General features: G+C 39.8%; 1 long non-coding RNA gene across 1 annotated transcript in view; it reads right to left on the reverse strand.

The window, feature by feature from the left end:
- Positions 1 to 51: 51 nt before the first annotated feature.
- LOC117797018 overlaps positions 52 to 18,252 on the reverse strand; it is a 76,201-nt gene continuing 58,000 nt past the window's right edge. Inside the window, exons 3-4 of the long non-coding RNA XR_004621830.1 lie at positions 3,191 to 3,295; positions 52 to 248 (exon numbers count right to left, since the gene is read on the reverse strand). This is a non-coding gene — a long non-coding RNA (uncharacterized LOC117797018). The remainder of the gene's footprint in view (positions 249 to 3,190; positions 3,296 to 18,252) is intronic.

Below are 18,252 nucleotides of genomic sequence, written 5' to 3' on the forward strand. Positions count from 1 at the left end.
AATCTGAGAAGGGTTTTGTGCTCTGACTGCCTCAGAGGAGAGGCTCATGGAAAGAGCACAAAACCCTTCTCCGAGGCCTCCGTTTTCTAAGAGGGATTGTATCTAGCAGGTGACATCCTCAGAGATCATGGCCCTGGGCCCTCATGGAAAGGACAGGAAGGGTCACCCTTGGAGAGCTCAGGTGAAATAGGCAGAACCTTACCTTTCAGAGTCCCACCTTTCCTCCTCCTCTTGGCTCTGCCCCGACGCTAGAACAAAAATAAAAGAATGACNCTAGAACGAAAATAAAAGAATGACTGGTTGAGACTCATCTCTTACTCTTCCGTCAGAAATGGAGAACTTTGTGTTTCCTGCTTTTATCAATTTTTAAGGTGATAAAATGTTGTCAATACTTACTTCTTTGAAAAACACAAAGGAGGGTTTTGTCTGTGAGGCCCACAGTTGATATTCTCAGAAGTCCTTTGTTCAATGAGGACATAGAAATTGAAGCCTGACAGTCACATCTGTGCTCCCTCGGGTAGGACCCTGTATCTTAGGACATACCTCAGACCCCAGTCTCTTCCCAGAGGCTCAACACTATTCTCCTGACCACCCCAACAGGAAGGAAGGCTTGATCGAGTGATGCTTGACATGGGAATGTGACTCATGATCTAGTGCTGGGAAACTTTGTTCTCTTACACAGATCCCATGTTCTCTAAATAACCCAATCCAGGACTGCAGAATCCCTGTGTTTGGGATTTTACCCAAGACCTGCTACCATATGCAGATAGACTGAGTTTCAAGTGGAAACCTTAGTCCTTCCTTAACCCTTACCCTTACCAGTTCTCTTCTTCCAGAGTAGCGAATGTCTGTTCTCTTAAGACTTCCATTTTAGGTGTTTCTCTGACCCTACCAAACTCATTTTAAAATTTGGGATTAAGGGTTCCTGGGTGGCTCAGTTGGTTAAGTGTCTGCCTTTGGCTCAGGTCATGATTCCAGGGTCTTGGGATCCAGCCCCACATTAGATTCCCTGCTCAGCTCTCCCTCTGCCCCTCTCCCCTACTTGTGCTCTCTTGCTTTCTCTTAGATAAATAAAATATTTTAAATAAATTAATAAAATTTGGGATTAGAAATGGAAACCAAAATCTATGTTGAGGGCTCCCCCAGGATTCCTTACGTTTTGGCTGGGTTTGGTTTTCCAAGCTGGAAATGGAATTCCCATCAGGTAGCACAGGAAGAGGAGGAACAATCCCAACCCACACAGGAAGGTGAAGTTGGGGTCAGTCTTCAAGCATGTTGAGTCAAAGCTCAGACATGCTTCAATAAGAGCATTCAGAAATGAGAGAACATTCCAGTCTTTGAACTCCATTGTCTGAATTGCAAAGCTGCTCGTAGGCAACTGAGCTCTTAGCGTGGAGGTGCTGAATATATATCCTCCCCAGGCTTACATCACAGAGCACTGAAGAGTCCCAGAGGATTTCTGAGTGGCAGGGGTAACAATTGAAGAGGGTGTGTCCACAGCCCCTCCCCCACCCACTAGCCCAGAAGACCACTCCTGGGTCCTTCAGGTCTCTCTGTGCTGCTCTGCCATCCTATTTTCCTACACCTTTCTGTCATATCATATATGCTTACCTTAATGAAATGTTCTGCTTGTTCCCCCTATAACCCATATATTACCTGGGTCCCCCTTTACTGTCTGGAGACCTTGACTTGGGTCTTACCAGTTCCACTGTCTTGAAAGTCTGCAAAACTACCTGGAATTTTTGCTTGTACCCTGACATTTACACTCAGGATCACATATGTTCTCAAATCCATCTTTTCTATAGAATGTTTTTTCCTTATATGAGCCCAGATATAGAACTTAAAGTTCTTTCTTATTTAGTTTTGTACATGTTGCATAGCACATTTTAGTTTTTTGTTTTAGCCTCTAGCATCTTTAATCAGAGAGGCTGACTCAATAAAAATCAATAATTCATTATTAAATATTCCCAAAAGTAAAATCAGTATAAAATAAATATAATCAAACCTTCAAATGATCTTGGGGGTAAGTCTGTAGCAGTTACTTTTCTGAAGTTAGGGAAGCTTAAACTGCATAATACTTTTGGGGACATGCCACACACAGACACACAGACACACAGACACACAGACACACACACACACACACACCCATGAGTGGGGGGAAGGTCAGAGGGAGAGAATCTTTCAAGCAAACTCCCTGATGAGCACGGAGCCCAATACAGGGGTCCATCCCACAACCTGTGAGATCATGACCCGAGCCGAAACCAAGAGTTGAACACTGAACCAACTGAACCACCCAGGCAGCCCTATAACTTCATATTTTAGATGATAAGCTTCAACTACTCTTCATGATATTAAATGAATATAGATTTTAGAACTTGAGATTGACTCTGCCAAAATGCAGCAGTATTTTCTGCCTACAGTTGTAGAAGACACCTATTCAAGTACTTATCTTCTTTTTTTAGATATATATATATTTTTTTAACGATTTTATTTATTTATTTGACAGAGATAGAGACAGCCAGCGAGAGAGGGAACACAAGCAGGGGGNAGGGAACACAAGCAGGGGGAGTGGGAGAGGAAGAAGCAGGCTCACAGCAGAGGAGCCTGATGTGGGGCTCGATCCCATAACACCGGGATCACGCCCTGAGCCGAAGGCAGACGCTTAACCGCTGTGCTACCCAGGCGCCCCATTTTTTTTAAGATATATTGATCTTAATTCAAAGCAAACAACACAACAAAAATAAAGCCTCATTATTGATTTTAAGGAGTCTCTTCCTTTTCCATTTGCTCCTCACTTAGTGGCATGTTGTTATACACTATTCCTACAGTTGGCTCCTGGGAAACTGTGATAAATCACAAACAGTAAATCCTGAGTTGGTATTTCCTGATTTGGCAGTAAGTTGGCATCTCTTAACCAGCTGTGAGGGAATTAGCTGAGGTGAGAATACAAGAGAATACATTCTGTATAAAAGGGAATTGAGTTTTTCCTCCTAGTGGTGTCAACCTCCTCTCAGGCTTAAGAACTGCCCCTCCTCCTCATTCAGAGCATTCTATAGGATAACCAGGCTCTTGGGACCGTGGAACCACCCAATGGCAGTTTAGGGAACTGTCTTTTCTTTATTGTGCCCTTTACTTCCCCATGGTCATCTTTTATTTCTTCAGAGAGGTGTTATGTATACTTGAAACTTACCTACTTGTCTGTAACCTCAATGACTCACTTCTTTAATCTCACACAGATGACACTGGTTTTGTCCATCCTCTTCCATATTCACCCCTTTCCACTGCTTATTTCCATCTGTTCATAAACACAGCAAGAATACAGTGAACTTTCATTATTTGGATTAAAGGAAATCAAATGCATACACCTTCAAGGAAAATTATATGTATTCAAAGAATTCAATTTTTTTTTAAAGATTTTATTTATTGACAGAGAGAGAGGCAACACAAGTAAGGGGAGTGGGAGAGGGAGAAGCAGGCCTCCCGCTGATCAGGGAGCTGAATGCGGGGCTCGATTCCAGAACGCTGGGATCATGACCTGAGCCAAAGGCAGATGCTTAACGACTGAGCCACTCAGGCGCCCCAAGAATTCACTCTTTTTAAACTCTGAAGAGCTATATAGAAACATGGTACTTCCAAGCTGTATTTCACATACATCCTGATTTAGTCAGATGAACTTACTTCTATCATGATTTAATCAGAAAAATGTATGTTACTGCCAATATCCTTGAAAAGTAATGAGGTCACCTCATTCATCCATTCATTAGTAAATATTGAGTGCCTCTTATATGCTGGGCACTGTTTAGGAATTTGAGGATATAGCAGTTTTCAAAAAAGTTATATTCTATTCTTTATGTGCATGGAGTTGGGTAGTAGAGGAGGGCATTAAACTTCTTTCTTATTCTTTGTCCAGGGTGCTTAGGTTCCAATCACTATGGCAGACCAGCATTCAGCAGGCCTCAAATGTCATCATTTGGTTTGTGGCCTGGGATGCTTAACTGAAGCACAACCCACAGGTCTCTGTATTATCTATTGTTTCCAAAGACTTTTTAGATTTTATATTTTTCTCAGCAACATTTGGAAGACAATTCTGTACGCATCTGTTGTGTTTCTGAGCATCTTATGAGTGAGCCATTTCCTGCCCTTTGTTTCAGGCTGTCTTTTCAAGGATATTATATATAGAAGAGTCTTAGTAGATAGAGGTAGTGTCTCCCTCAGGAGTAAAGGGCAGGCAAACTTCTTGTCCAATATAATAAAGCTGATGTCTCCCTCTGGAATAAAGGGAAGGCATGCCTAGTGCTCATTATAAAAGATTCAAGTTCCCTAAGCTCTGGGTCCTCTCTTGTAATGCAACCCTCTGCATTTACAGGTATCTTCTTGCTTTCTTCACATCACCCTGTGGGAATTGGGCTTTGTGGAACTACTGCAAAAATGCCAATACTCTGGCTACTGCTGTTGCTGTGAGTTATAAACTGCCCTTCATCTATGACCCAGGAGTTTTGGGTCTTCTGCCCTCATCCACGAAATTGGCAGGATAGCTTGTTAGCTTGCAAATAGGAAAATCTCAGACCCTTCACAGCTCTTTCAAGTTACCTTCAGGTAACTTCGTGAAGGAAACCATATTGAAATGAATGCTATTCCAATGGTCTTATTGGTAAATGGTTATTCACTACTCTAGAGCTTAAAGGTGAATGGGGCAGGGATAGGAAGGGGTGATGTTTCGTACCTTCCAGTTCTTGAGAAACATGGCTATATTCCCCACATGTGGAGGGGAGAGTGGAGTCAGAGCTGTAAGAACAAAAGTGAAATGTTGTACAGCTCCTTCAGCACTAATCTTTTTTGGAGTGACTGTTTCAGTGTGCATTTTAATAAAATATATTCTCTAATTTGATGCCTTTTTAAACACAAATTATTAAACAGGATTCCAGCCTTCTGCAGGAGGCAAGCTCCTCATTGTAAACACAATTTACTGTATTAAACTACAGCTGTGTTCTCGCTGCCCTGTAGGTGCCTTAGACTGACAACTAACTTTGGTGTCTCCTTTCTAGCTGTTTAGGGCCACTTCACCAGAACAGAGTCTTGTTCTCTTGTTACTTCTTATCTGCAGATCCACATGTTTAGATCAGAATACTGAATTTCACACAACTTCTGGGCCCCAATCTACCACAAAGAGGAGGGCAGCTCCCTGAGACTTTTACACTTTGGGCTGTATCTTACAGAGAGATGTGGTGGATGTGATGTGTTATCATCTTCGTTTTCTACATGTCTCTCTTTTCCAGGTTTTAAAAATTGTCTTGTGTATCATTTATGAATTAATCATATAGTGAGTCACTTTTCTGTGCGTGCTCTGATGTCTGTTTTGCAATGGCTGTGACAATCATGTACTAATTACTAATTTACTTACTTTCTAACTCATGATAGTACTGATTTAAGACAGTGCTTATTTTAAGTTATTTAATTATTCTAATAATGATTATATTAGTGTACTGTATTATATTTTATATAATACTGAATGTATTATTTATTGTATAAAACATTCAGTTATTATTTATATAACATATATAATAACTTATTCCTACCATATATGGAACACATAACTAAAGATAATATGTATATATTTACATAAATTTATATCATAAATATCCATATACAAAATAATTATATATAAATATTTGCCTAGATAGAATGCTAGATGGATAGGAAGGTAGGTTTTGCTGTGGTGACCAATTAACCTCCAAATCTCGGTGGCTTAAAGTAAAGGATTTATTTCTTGTGCACACTCTATGTCTTTCACAGTTGGTGAGGGATCCTGTTCCACATAGCGACTTGGGGTTCCAGGTTGAGCCACCTTGTGATGTTGAGTGATGACACCAAACACACAAACATCAAGAAGGATGGAAACATGTATTACTTACATTATTGAGGTTCAGAATTCCTTGAGGGAGCCAGAAAAGGAGACTGGCCTGAGTTTTTACTGTAGTTGGGAGTGGGGGTGGGCCCACATGTGTGTATGTTGGGGCTTGTGTGATATTAATCTCCCTTCGGAGTGCCAAAGGAGAAAGTACCTAGGGTTCCTTATCAGTTCAGCCAGATGTGGGGCAGAAAGGGAAGAGTGAAGACAAGGCTTAAGTTATCAGCATCAAACATCAAAAAATGGAGTCAGAATCCTCATTGTGACTCAATAACTGAAAATGAGATATGGTGGAATCTCCCTGAGGCATTCATTGGTTGAGGGTCAGAGGAAAGGTGGCATTTTGCAGCAGAAGAAAGCGAGGATGGGAGAACTCATGTTAAGTCCCCTTTGTGGCAGAATGGCCTCTGAAACAGGTTGAGACACAAAGGACTGACTCTCAGTTCTTATTGTAGACTTAAAACATAGGGTAATATGTGCCCTTGTTCCTCTTGCTTCTTAAGTGACCTCACAAAGGCAAAAAGATTCTAAAAACTGCTATAGTTTTATTAAAGATCTGTTTAGTAGAGCACCACCCTATTACTGTCTATCTGACCAAGCCAGGATAGGAAAGTTCAATTCTTAGGACGTGAGTATAAGGCCTAGCTTGACCAGCTCCAAGATGAGGCCTGCCCACTAAAGCATAGGGTGTGATGTGGTAACGGGGCTTGTAGAGAGTTGGCCCACTAGACCGGAGGTTGAGAGGTGAAGGGGTATCTGCAAGTGCATTAGGAAATGATGGCACATATCTTGATAAGTATTAGGATCTTCCTCAAATAAATTATTTCGTGTAACATTTAATTAGCCATGTAAAATAGTTAAAAGACTCATGGTGGAATTATTTTAAAAAGGAAACCTAGGTTAGGAGAGAAGAGACACTTTGGATAGGAAAAATCTTGAATATTATAAAATAAAATGTCCTGTATTTTCCATTGCATTTAAAAGTTATTCCCCATAACTTTAAGGCCTTTAATTTAAGGCCTTAGGGGTTTGGAATTAAACTGAAGTTTTATAAAAGCACTGTGTTAAAGAATTATACACCCTCCCCCTACCTTTTCATGTTATATGTATAAATTACCATAAATCCTCAAGTTATTTAGGGCTATTTCCCCAAATCTAGCTAATAACTGTAATTACCTGGGACCTGTGTTAAAAAATGGATTCCTAAGCCTCACTCCAGATCAACTACATCAGAATATCAAGCAGGAATGTTTATGGATTTGTATTTTTGACAATTTGATTTCCCCCAGATGATTCTGACAGCAGCCAAATTCTGATGCTCCTTCAACATGAAGCATGGTGTCTACTCTACTGTGAAGTAATAAGATCCCTCCTGTCAGCTGAGGAAAGCCTGGGGCAGTATGGTAGGAAAACAATGGTTTTTTCGAACATATGAAGTGTACCAAAGAACTCTTCTGGGTTTAATTACCCTTAGTTGATTCTATTTTGGGCATGCTGTAGAAAGAGCATATTTTGTTGGCTAATACACAGCTCATTTTGGCTGTTTGGTGAGACTGTAGTCTCACCAAAGACATTTAGGTGGCCTTTCCTCTGGTCTAACAACAACCAGTCCCATACCACCCCCAAGATTGACTTTTTGAAAGCAGAGAGCAAGAATTTTCTAAAGTGGAGCTTTGGCAGTTAGGATAGGGATTATTTGTTAAATGAGTGTAAGAATTAATGAATGGATTAATGCATGAATATGTAAATGCATGAGTGTGATAATTACATTAATTAGAGGGGTTCAAAATAATTATGAACAGGCAGAGGACAAAAATCAGTCGGTAGTTCTTTTTCAAAGAGAACTTATATGACCATTATTCCCAAAGAGTTACTTACCTACCCAATGTCATAAAAATCTGAGCACTAAAGCTTATGTATGATGAAAGGGCAGTAAAACTCTCTCAAGGTCTTTAGTAAAAAGCAGCTGCTAAAAATTCTCAACAGGGAGAACATCCTAAGAGAGAAGTGGTAAAACGTGCCCATATATATAACCTAAAAACATGTATGTGTCATGCAAGAAAGCTTTACAAGGAGGAACTTGTTAAACATTTTTACCATACTTTTTATTCATTTATTAGCTTGGGTTCTTGCCTGGCATTGCCACCTTTCTCTTTGTTGAAGAATTTTATGCTTGCTTGTCTATTCATATGAACATCTATGTTTGCACCAATTTTTAAAAACTTTATATAGCATCTATACCACACTGCACACATTAGCACTTAATAAAGATTATTTGAGCATGAAGATTTGATTACTGGCAAATGGCAGTTGAATATTTAATAGAAGATGACATCTTTGCATTTAAATGTATACTCATTCTTAAAATGTTAACCAGAAATAGTTGGGGGGAGAACCTTAAAGAATGAGCTATCATGTTTCTGGATTATGTTGGCAATAATTCTCCACTATGTTAGTTCCTTCAAAGGTGAATGATTTTTGATTATGATATAACCTTAACTTGCCATCTGTTATGAAACAGTGTATGAAGCTTAAATTTAGGATTTTCAGCTTCACAAATTCTCCAACAATTATGGACTCTCACTGACTTCATAATTAAGCCTAGACAAGGTTAACCTGCCATTCTGTTAATGTGATTGTTCAGCTGTGAGCCTTGCAAATTCTTTTAAGTAATTGTGATCTTTGCTTTGAAAAACAAATATTTTTATAAACCTTTCAGGGAGCAAAAAATCCTATGACAAATCAGAAGGACTCTTGAGGCTTAAGAGACACCTTCAAATCCAACTCTCTGTCTACTTCCTGGGACAGACCCCCAAATTAAAGAACATATGAAGTAAAGAACTTTTTCAACATCAACTCTGCAGAGGGCAGAGTTGGAATTAGAACTCGTTTCTTTCTAATCCAAAATTTGGGGCAGTGTCCCACACAAGTTGAGTGGGAAGATATTGTATAAACAAAGATGAAATTTATCCATGGCAAAGCATTCAGGAGCTGCACTTTAATGAAACAATATTCTTGTGATTATGCTGCTATACGACTCTTACACGGTCAGATAATTTCCAGAAACTCGCTGCTGTGGGCAGCATCTGCTGTTGCTATATATGACTTCCTGAGTGTTTTTCTCAGTAGAATATATACTTTGATTACTGGATAAATAATCAGCATTTTATGAACTATATCTTCATATATAGTTCTTATGAACTATAACTTACTTTCCACATAGTTTTCAGTAATTACTGGAAGTTTAATAATAGTCACAGGAGTTTGCCTCTGATATGAAAAGATTTCCTAAAATTATGTTAGGCCTACTACCATTAAGACAGAAGCCTTTCTTAGTTCAGCCCAGCTCGATGCTTGCTCATTCTCTCTCTCTCTCTCTCTTTCTTTCAGTGGAGGCTCAACTAGTAAGAGGTAGAGAAAGAATACTAACACAGGAATGATTGACCTCAAACCCTGTGCTCCTAGCCATTATTCTGTACTGCCATTTGTGTGACCTGCTCCTCAGCCCTTGCTGGGCCAGCCTGAGCTAATGACCACTGCCAGTAGAGTGGTACAGATAATTCAGGGTCCTTGCTCAAATCACCATAACCTAGGACTCTCTCTGATCCTGTCATACACAGCAGGAGACAAAGAAACCTGCTTATCATGATTGTTCAACATTTCGTTGTATTCATGATTATTTTCCTCTTGAATGGAATCAAATTTTCATAGTTTCCAGCAACTGTGGTCCTCTAAAATATGTTCTTTCATGATGAAAAGCACCCTTTAACCACTTAGACCTGCCCTTCCCACATATACTAAATGCAATCCAATTTAATGAGAACATGTCTAGCCAATCCAGGTCATAAATGAATAAGTCTTTACTCTGGGTGCATTTGACATAATAGAAATTATTCTCAGAGGAGGGTTATCAATTTAAAATATACAATTTGGGTAGATATACCACTGATTTTACTGCTGAGCTGTTCTTTCCAACACAGTCAAATGTGTCTTTTCAAAAAGCAGGGCTTCACATTGCAGTCAGGGTGTGGATATATGAGGTCCTAGAATAATCAGAAAGCCACCCAGTTGTGCAGCTTTTCATTCTCTCATTCGGTCATTGTCTTCCCTTCAACCTTTCAGAAGAAGAAAAATATTATTCCCCATGGCAACGTCTAAAAAAATTACATTGGGCCCATTTAGACAGGAATTCCAGAATGAAAGCAGATTTTTTTTTTTTTTAAAGTAGTGGCAAGATAACTCTGAGGTGCTCTGTCATGGAAAAAAATTTAAGGGTAGAAAGAGTTATAGGCCTAAGGCTTGCAAGAGACGAATTGTTATCATTCCTTCCTACCCATCCCATTCTCCTCACCCTCTTCTTGTCTACTGTTTATTCTTTTTACCCTTTGTTTCCTCATTCATATCTTCCTTTCATAAACTTTTACTGTGTATCTCCTATATTCTAGACCCTAAGGAGATGGGGGTACACCCCCACCTTCCCATGGTGCTGCATGTAGGAAACACACAGCATTGTAAGATAGAAAAAGGAGAGTGGGGAAGTTCCAGAGCAGTGGTTCTCAACCACAGCTATAATTAGAATTACCTTGAAACTTTAAAAAATAAAAAACAAAAGCCAATGCTAGGGATGCACCCCAGAACAATTGAAATCAGAATTTCTGGAGAATGGTGGATGGTGTTTTTTCAGGATTCAGAACCATTGCTTTTTATGGAGAATACAGAAGGAAAAAGAAGTTTAGGGTTAGGGAGCCTTTCGATGTTTTTAGCTTGGCTATGTTTTTTGTAGGTAGCCTAATAGCCCCTGGCAGATCAAGAGAAGTTAGCCGCACAAATATCAGTGACTTTCCTAAAATTAACGAGGAAAAATACCTTTAATTCTTCTACCAATGAACGCTGTGGTGTCAATTACAAAGCAATCTACTGGCCTTTGGAGTTTACAGTCCCTGAGCTTACTGACTTCAACTGTGATGGCTGTCCCCTAGATGAGGAAGCAAGGCTCACCTGCAGCCCACTTGCTTTACAGAGCTCCAACTTTTGCTTTATGAAGTTCAAGTTGTAAAGAGTGAGCCTCACAGACAAAAGCAAAGGGAATTGAGGGAAGAGCAGATTTCCCTTCTATGGATAATGGAACTTCAGGTATCAGTCAGAAAATATTGGCACAACAAGGAGTTTCCAGCCCATTTTGTGGTGGAGGAAATTGAAGCAGTGTGACTTATTATACTCCCACTGTTCTTGTCTAAGACTTCCCAAAACTCAGTTCTCCAGGTTCCATGTCCCTATTTCAGTGCCATGATGCCTAGTTATGGAACAAACTATGTTTTGAGTAAATGACAAGTATCAATCATGAAAATAAAGAAGGAAATCTCTCCATAAACAAGAAAAACCTTATTTATGGAGTAGAGACACTATTAATAATAGGTCCTCAAGCTGAAGGCATGAGTTTGGACTCAGGGAAGCAAAATAATTGCTTGCCATCCCCTCCCCTCCCCCAGCCCAAAAAAAAAGAAAGAAAAGGGGTGGAAAAGCAAGAGTAGTAGTTTTGTGGACTTGTCAACAGCCCCAAGGTGGTTTTGTGGAGCTATGTTGTTTGTGAAAATGACCACAGGTCTCACATCATAGCATGGCAAATGCCAGCACAGTAGAGCCATGTTTACACATGAACCACAAGTAAAGGCAAACAGATACCATTCCTTACAGGATAACATGAGGTGTTAGCTGAGAAACTCTGCACTTCATTCAGTAGTAGAAATCGTTGCATATGGCTGAGCTGGAGTCAAGAGTATGAAATTTCCTTGCTATTTTAGGGCACGGCAGTGGGAAGGAAAGGGAAGGGAGGAGATGTGAAAGCATGTCTACTGTGGAGAACTATCTCTTGGCCCCTATAAATTTATAGTGCTATTTTTTGTAGAGTTGGTTTTGTTCTTTGTTGAGCAGATAATTATAGGAGATGAGACAGGTAAGCACCAGAGGAAGATGCTGCTGATGTGATTTTTATGTCTTGCTTGGAAGGCAGACTGTTTAAAAGTTTTGGGTTTCTAGCCTAGCTTGGGTTGCTCTTATGATACTTAAGATAAAATAATCTGGAACATATTGATGTTGAACTATGTTGCTCTATGTCGATGTTTTACTGGGGCCATAAGGCAAGACCACACTTCATTTGGCACAGGTGGAGTTTTATGTCATGGGAATGGTCAGTCATTACCATCAGTCAACTGGGAATAGATCATTACTGGGTCTGGAATATGAATGACATGGATGGTCTTGGACTCTAAAGCCTAGGTACTCAAAATATTCCTGGTAAAATGGGTGAACTGATCTCTACTGGGTGGGAAGAAATTATAGGCTAGAAAGGAAGTGACCCTTTGGATGAACTAGAATATTTCCTTTCCATCATCCTTGCTGTTTAATGAAATCATTTAAAATCTTACAATCTAGATTTAAAGATACTGTGGAGAATTAAGGAAAGAGCATACTTCATACATGGGACAGTGAAGTTAAATGGAGGTTTGCAGCAACCTCTCTAATGACACAATGGTAGAGCAGAAACAGACACTCTTAAAGGCTATCTATATCCAGCATAGGGGTGGTCCTGTCACAAGGGGACAATGAGAGCAGAATTAGAGGACATAAACCAAAGGACATGAGAGTCCTGATTCTGAATATCAAAGAAACAGCAGTGGTAACTCTGAGAACTGGTAGGCAATGTGCAAGTGGGGGCTCTGGGTAATTATAAATTGGAGAATAAATGGAAATATAACTTCAATTAGAGCCTAATCAGTGAAGTTTGTACTCTGATTGGCAAATATCCTTATGAGATGATCCAGAAACCAAGGAAGTATTCTGAATACACTGCCAAACATTGTCATCTGTTGTCCTTACAAGCCAGGCCCGATAGTAAAAATTGCTAACAAACCTGTATTACGTGTTTCTTCCATGCCACGTACTGTGCTAACACTTTAAAATTCTTAGGATAACTTTTTGAGTTTCATATCACAAGCTTTCTTTTGTCAATGAGGAACCCGTGGCTTAAAAAGTTTAAAGAAATTGCCCCAAATCAACAGCTAGTAAGTGGTGGAGGTGGGAAGCAAACAGAGATCACTTCTTCCAAAGCCTGAGCACTTGACCACCACACTATGCTGTCCATTAGGAACCGAAGACGCAGGCATGGGAGTGGTGGGGAGGGGAGAAGCAAGATGGATGGAACTAATATAATTACACAATTTTAGGACATATCAATATAATCAGTTTTTCAGGAAAAGAAAGAATAAAACATTTAAACTGTGTCAATTATAAGGTACTCTTGTTTTCAGAAATATTAAAGTAAGAAGAATGAATATTATAGAATACAGGAAACATGGTACATCAAGTGCTTCCCGTGTTCCAAGGGCCTTGTGTATTATCTTATTTAATGTTCCTAACGATCCTCAGAGAAGTCAGTGACTTGTTCAAAGTTAGATAACGGGTCAGCAACGGCACCAGAATTTAAACCCATACCTGCCTGTGTATTAACCCAATATGTAGGGGGTACGAAACCTCCATTCCTAATTTTTTCTCCCAAGACAGGATCCCATGATTCCACACTTGAAAGAATGGCCTTAGATGTGGTTTCCGTAATTGCTGCTTCTGAAAGCAATGTAGGTCAGAGTTCTACAATCACCTTCAGCCATTTTGGATGCATTAGAGAAAATGGTAGTGGCTTTTGCACTCTACCTAGTAACCACCACTTTCAGGAGCTTTACTTTAGAGCCTAGTTACTTATGTGATTTTGAGCCAGTTTACTTTGGAATCTAACACTGGGGTAGTTCAAGGCATCATACATGAAGGGTTATTATTATTTCTTACCTAGAAAAAATATAAATGTATTTCAGTCCTTCAGCTTTTCTCAGTGTGCAATGCTCTTTGTGCTGTAAACACATTTGTAAACTGCAACAAATGCTTTTGGAAAAATTAATTTAATTTAAGCTGTTATTTATTACTCTTCTGGATAAAAGCATTAAATATAACTTCCTAAAAGTTTCCTGCTTGCAATTGAAGACAATAAAGGAGTATTTGTCTCACTAACAGAATTCTGAAAAATTCAATAGCCACAGCAGAATAGTTACAATAGAAAGTCCAACTGGATTGTTGGAAACTGTGGAAACACACACACACACAACACATGCACACGAGTGGGTCTACGTGTACGTGGAGGTGTACACTACCACATAGATATATGCCCTGGGAGGAATCATTTGACCTCAAAAAAAGGCAATGAATATAAAAACATCTCTAGGTAAATACATTCACACATCACAGGCATAAACACATGTACTCAAATGTATACATGTACATATACATGTACTGCTTATCAAAGAATAGTCCTGAAAAATTGATTATGAATTCAATTTTTCTTTAAATAGATTTTAATTAACTTGATGAGCCAATATTTAATTGAATACTTTTTATTTTTTTTATTTTTATTTATTTTTTTTTTAAAGATTTTATTTATTTATTTGACAGGGATAGAGACAGCCAGCGAGAGAGGGAACACAAGCAGGGGGAGTGGGAGAGGAAGAAGCAGGCTCATAGAGGAAGAGCCTTATGTGGGGCTTGATCCCACAACGCCGGGATCACGCCCTGGGCCGAAGGCAGACGTTTAACCGCTGTGCCACCCAGGCGCCCCAATTGAATACTTTTTAATAAAATTTGTTCTTTGCTCTCTCTTTTGTTTTATATATTTAAATTTTTTATATTTGCATTTATCTTAATCTTTAATTTGAGGTATAATTGACAAAATGACTTCTTTTTTAAAAGTTGAGATTCCTTGGGCGGTTTATATGATTTACAAAAGAGAGGTATACAGTCTTCTCAAACAAGTCATCCGTATTTTATATGTATACATATATTGCATTTGTTCCATCAATGTCAGTCACTCAATGAATATTTATTTAGCACCTACTGAGGACATAGCACTCTGCCAGGGGCTGAAAAAGCCATGTATTATGTGTGTGCATACCCACACACACACACACACCCACACACAGAATTAAGGTATGAATTTGTAACCAGAAACTTATTGAAATAATAATAATTCTTTGGTCTCCCTACAGTCTCTTGGTCCTTGGGAAGCTATTAACTGCATATGGAACCGAGCTCTCCTGGGCACTATTAGCAACACAGTCTGTCCCTTAATCTCAGTCTTTTAGTCTAGACCAGACATTTGCACTTGATTCCCATATGCAAATCCAAGCCCACAGCCAGATAGTCCAATATATTCATTTTAAAGCCCATTCTACAACTTCAAAGTCAGCAACAGATTGAGAACATTAGTCCAAGCAGAAAAATACACGTTCAGATCTTCAAACTCTTCACTACTCCTAGGAGGCTGCGCGGAAAAGCAAAGGGTAGACGAAGCAAGGACGCCTGATGGAGAGCATTTTGGTGTAGCTTAGCGATCGCTTGTCTGTGAGTCCAGGATTGTATGCTGTTGAAAATCCTTCAACAGTTAAGTAATACCAAGAAATTGGCCCCCTCAAGCAATAAATTCCTTTGATATTCACCACAACACAACAACAAACTGGCTGTCAAGTTTGGCAACCATTTGAAAAGAGGCGGGCCTCCTCTCTGAACTCTGAATGGAAACATTATTTTTCCTCCACTAGAAGCCGTCATCACTCTTTCACCATAAGGAAGGTCACACCATCTTTCACAAAAGATTTGCCTGCTTGTAATTACTGCCTGCAGCATACAGACAAACGCAATCTTTTAAAATGCTAACTGTGTTATACTTAGACCCAAGGGATCCGGGGTACAAATGTAACGCGGCCTTACCAGTTTGTCTTAGCGAGACCTTACAGTGCTGATTGAAAACAGCTGAACTAAATCAACAGTTACCTTGAGCCAGGGGCCTTTGGAGAGCAATTAGAGTCAAGGCTTGGGTTTTGAACCCAATATGCTCTGTCAGTCTCAATGATTTGTGTTTGTTGTACTCAGTCTCATTTCCTGCATGAAATATGAGGCTGTATAAAGAGGAAAAATTCCCAAGATTAAAAAATATTTGACCTCAGTGCATTTGTGAGCATAGAAGTACACATGTCTAAATGACCATTTGGGTTTGTAGTACAAAGTTCTATTGATGTTGGCAGCCTGAGCTTCCCAGTCTCAAAGCCACATGAATGGTTTCGAGTTTCAGCCAAAAAATGTTTTCCACATGCTTTAGTGTGGGCCAATTTACACAGTAGATTTCGTGGAGACTGCGGCCAAGTGCTTCATAAAGGGCTGCCTTCTCTGAGATCAGGGAAACCACAACAGACACATTGCTAATGCAATCTAATTATCTGCTTGAATATTTTTCCAGATGTATCCAATGTCTAAAAATACTGCAATAAAAAAGGTATTATTTGGCTCCCTGGACTGAAACAGTGGCATAAAGAACCTGTTTGTCTAGAGGGAAAGTTATGACATTGTACCTCTCTGACTGCATTTAAATCAGTCAAACAAAACAGTACCCACAGGGTGGGCCAAGCTTTCTGTTTGAATGAGTCTTCCAAACTGAAACCTTCGTATAAGAGATCATTTCTTTGTATAAAGGGGTGACCCTCTCACTTATAAGTTAATTCCTCTCATTTGTGGTTTCCTAATTTGATTGAGGTTGGTTAGTGTAATTCATGACAAAAAGAACCCATGCTTTTTCCACTAAGCTCACGGTATGCCTCACAAAACGGGACAGCAGACCGTTTCCTTCCTGTCAGGGGAGAAAAATCTTTTCACTAACAAGTTGAGATTTTTACCCTGTCCCCATAGAAAAACTGGCTGTTCTGAAGGTCTTAATGTTTCCCTTTTGTTTTCCTTCAGCAGGATTTATTTTTGCATAGCAAGCCCCATACTTCAGCCTAGTTTCCTTTGTGTCACTTGGATCTGAGCTAGTCCGGCAGATACGTGATGTTATGCCAGGTCATTGTTCAAGTTGTTGGCAACAATGCTCATTCCTAACACATCCAACTGCCTAGGAGAATACAAGCACATTGAGTAGGAATTTGTTGAACTAAATTGAGAGCTCAGTTTTACCAACCTGTGTTTGTATACACGCTTTTAACAAAGACTTTAGAAGGAACTATGAAATTCCAAATAAATAACTAAGGCTAGGCAGAACATACGCACACACGCACACACACGGTCACATTTTCCCAAGAAACTGAAAAACTTCATGAAAAATTTGTATCTTTGTCTTTTTTTTTTTTTTTTCAATCCTTCTTCAAGCAGCAAAGGTGGGAGAGGGGTGCATTCTGTATTACAGCTTTCAGGAAGTAATAAATCAGAGGCAAGACATTGCCTTCGCTATTTTAATTTGTCTCAGTCACAGCCACAGAACCACTGTGCCAGCTTCTCTAATTTCCATACTGCACCACTAGAGTGAGAGAGATGCCCAACATGGAGGTAACTTTAAACAGTTCTATACTGAAGTTGTGGCTGAAACTAACAAAAGAAGGAAGCCGAGTGCCAGGGATTCCTGTGAGCTAATGAGGAGTAAGGGAGTCCCACCAGGCTGGTTCATTCCATCTTTCTTAATTGAGCTATTCTTGCAAGGAGAGTTCTTACTGATTGATTTGACTCTATCGTTTCTTGTGAAATCTTGAAACCATGTTTTCATTCACTCAATTGTTGGTTTGTTGGGGTTTTTTTCCCTCAGCTGGGATATAGTTTCAAAATCTGTTCATGTTCCCTAAAAGATATCCGTAGGGAATGAGGTCACCTGGGTTTTCCAATTAGAAAAAAATAAACAGTTAATTCCTCTGGCCATCCTTTCTCATTAGATGACGTTCCCCTACCCCCAGCAATGTATGATTATCCTATTTCCATGTTTCATCAAGATATTCTCAGGGAAGTGGGGGCAGACAAGACATGCAATGAGATGCTCATCACTTTGGCAAATAGAGAATATTTCATTTAAAAGTACATTGGGGGAGGGGCGCCTGGGTGGCTCAGTCCTTAAGCGTCTGCCTTCAGCTCAGGGCGTGATCCTGGCGTTCTGGGATCAAGCCCCACATCAGGCTCGTCCACTGGGAGCCTGCTTCTTCCTCTCCTACTCCCCCTGCTTGTGTTCCATCTCTCGCTGGCTCTCTCTGTCAAACAAATAAATAAAATCTTTAAAAAAAAAAAAAAAAGTACGCTGGGGGGCGCCTGGGGGGCTCAGTCCTTAAGTGTCTGCCTTCTGCTCAGGTCATGATCCCAGGGTCCTGGGATCTAGCCCTGCATAGGGCTCCCTGCTCAGTGGGAAGCCTGCTTCTCCTGCTCCCACTCCCCCTACTGGTGTTCCCTCTCTCTTGCTGACTCTCTCTGTGTCAAATAAATAAAACAAAATCTTAAAA

This window comes from Ailuropoda melanoleuca, chromosome 17 (assembly GCF_002007445.2).
Source record: "Ailuropoda melanoleuca isolate Jingjing chromosome 17, ASM200744v2, whole genome shotgun sequence".
Lineage (NCBI taxonomy): Eukaryota > Metazoa > Chordata > Mammalia > Carnivora > Ursidae > Ailuropoda > Ailuropoda melanoleuca.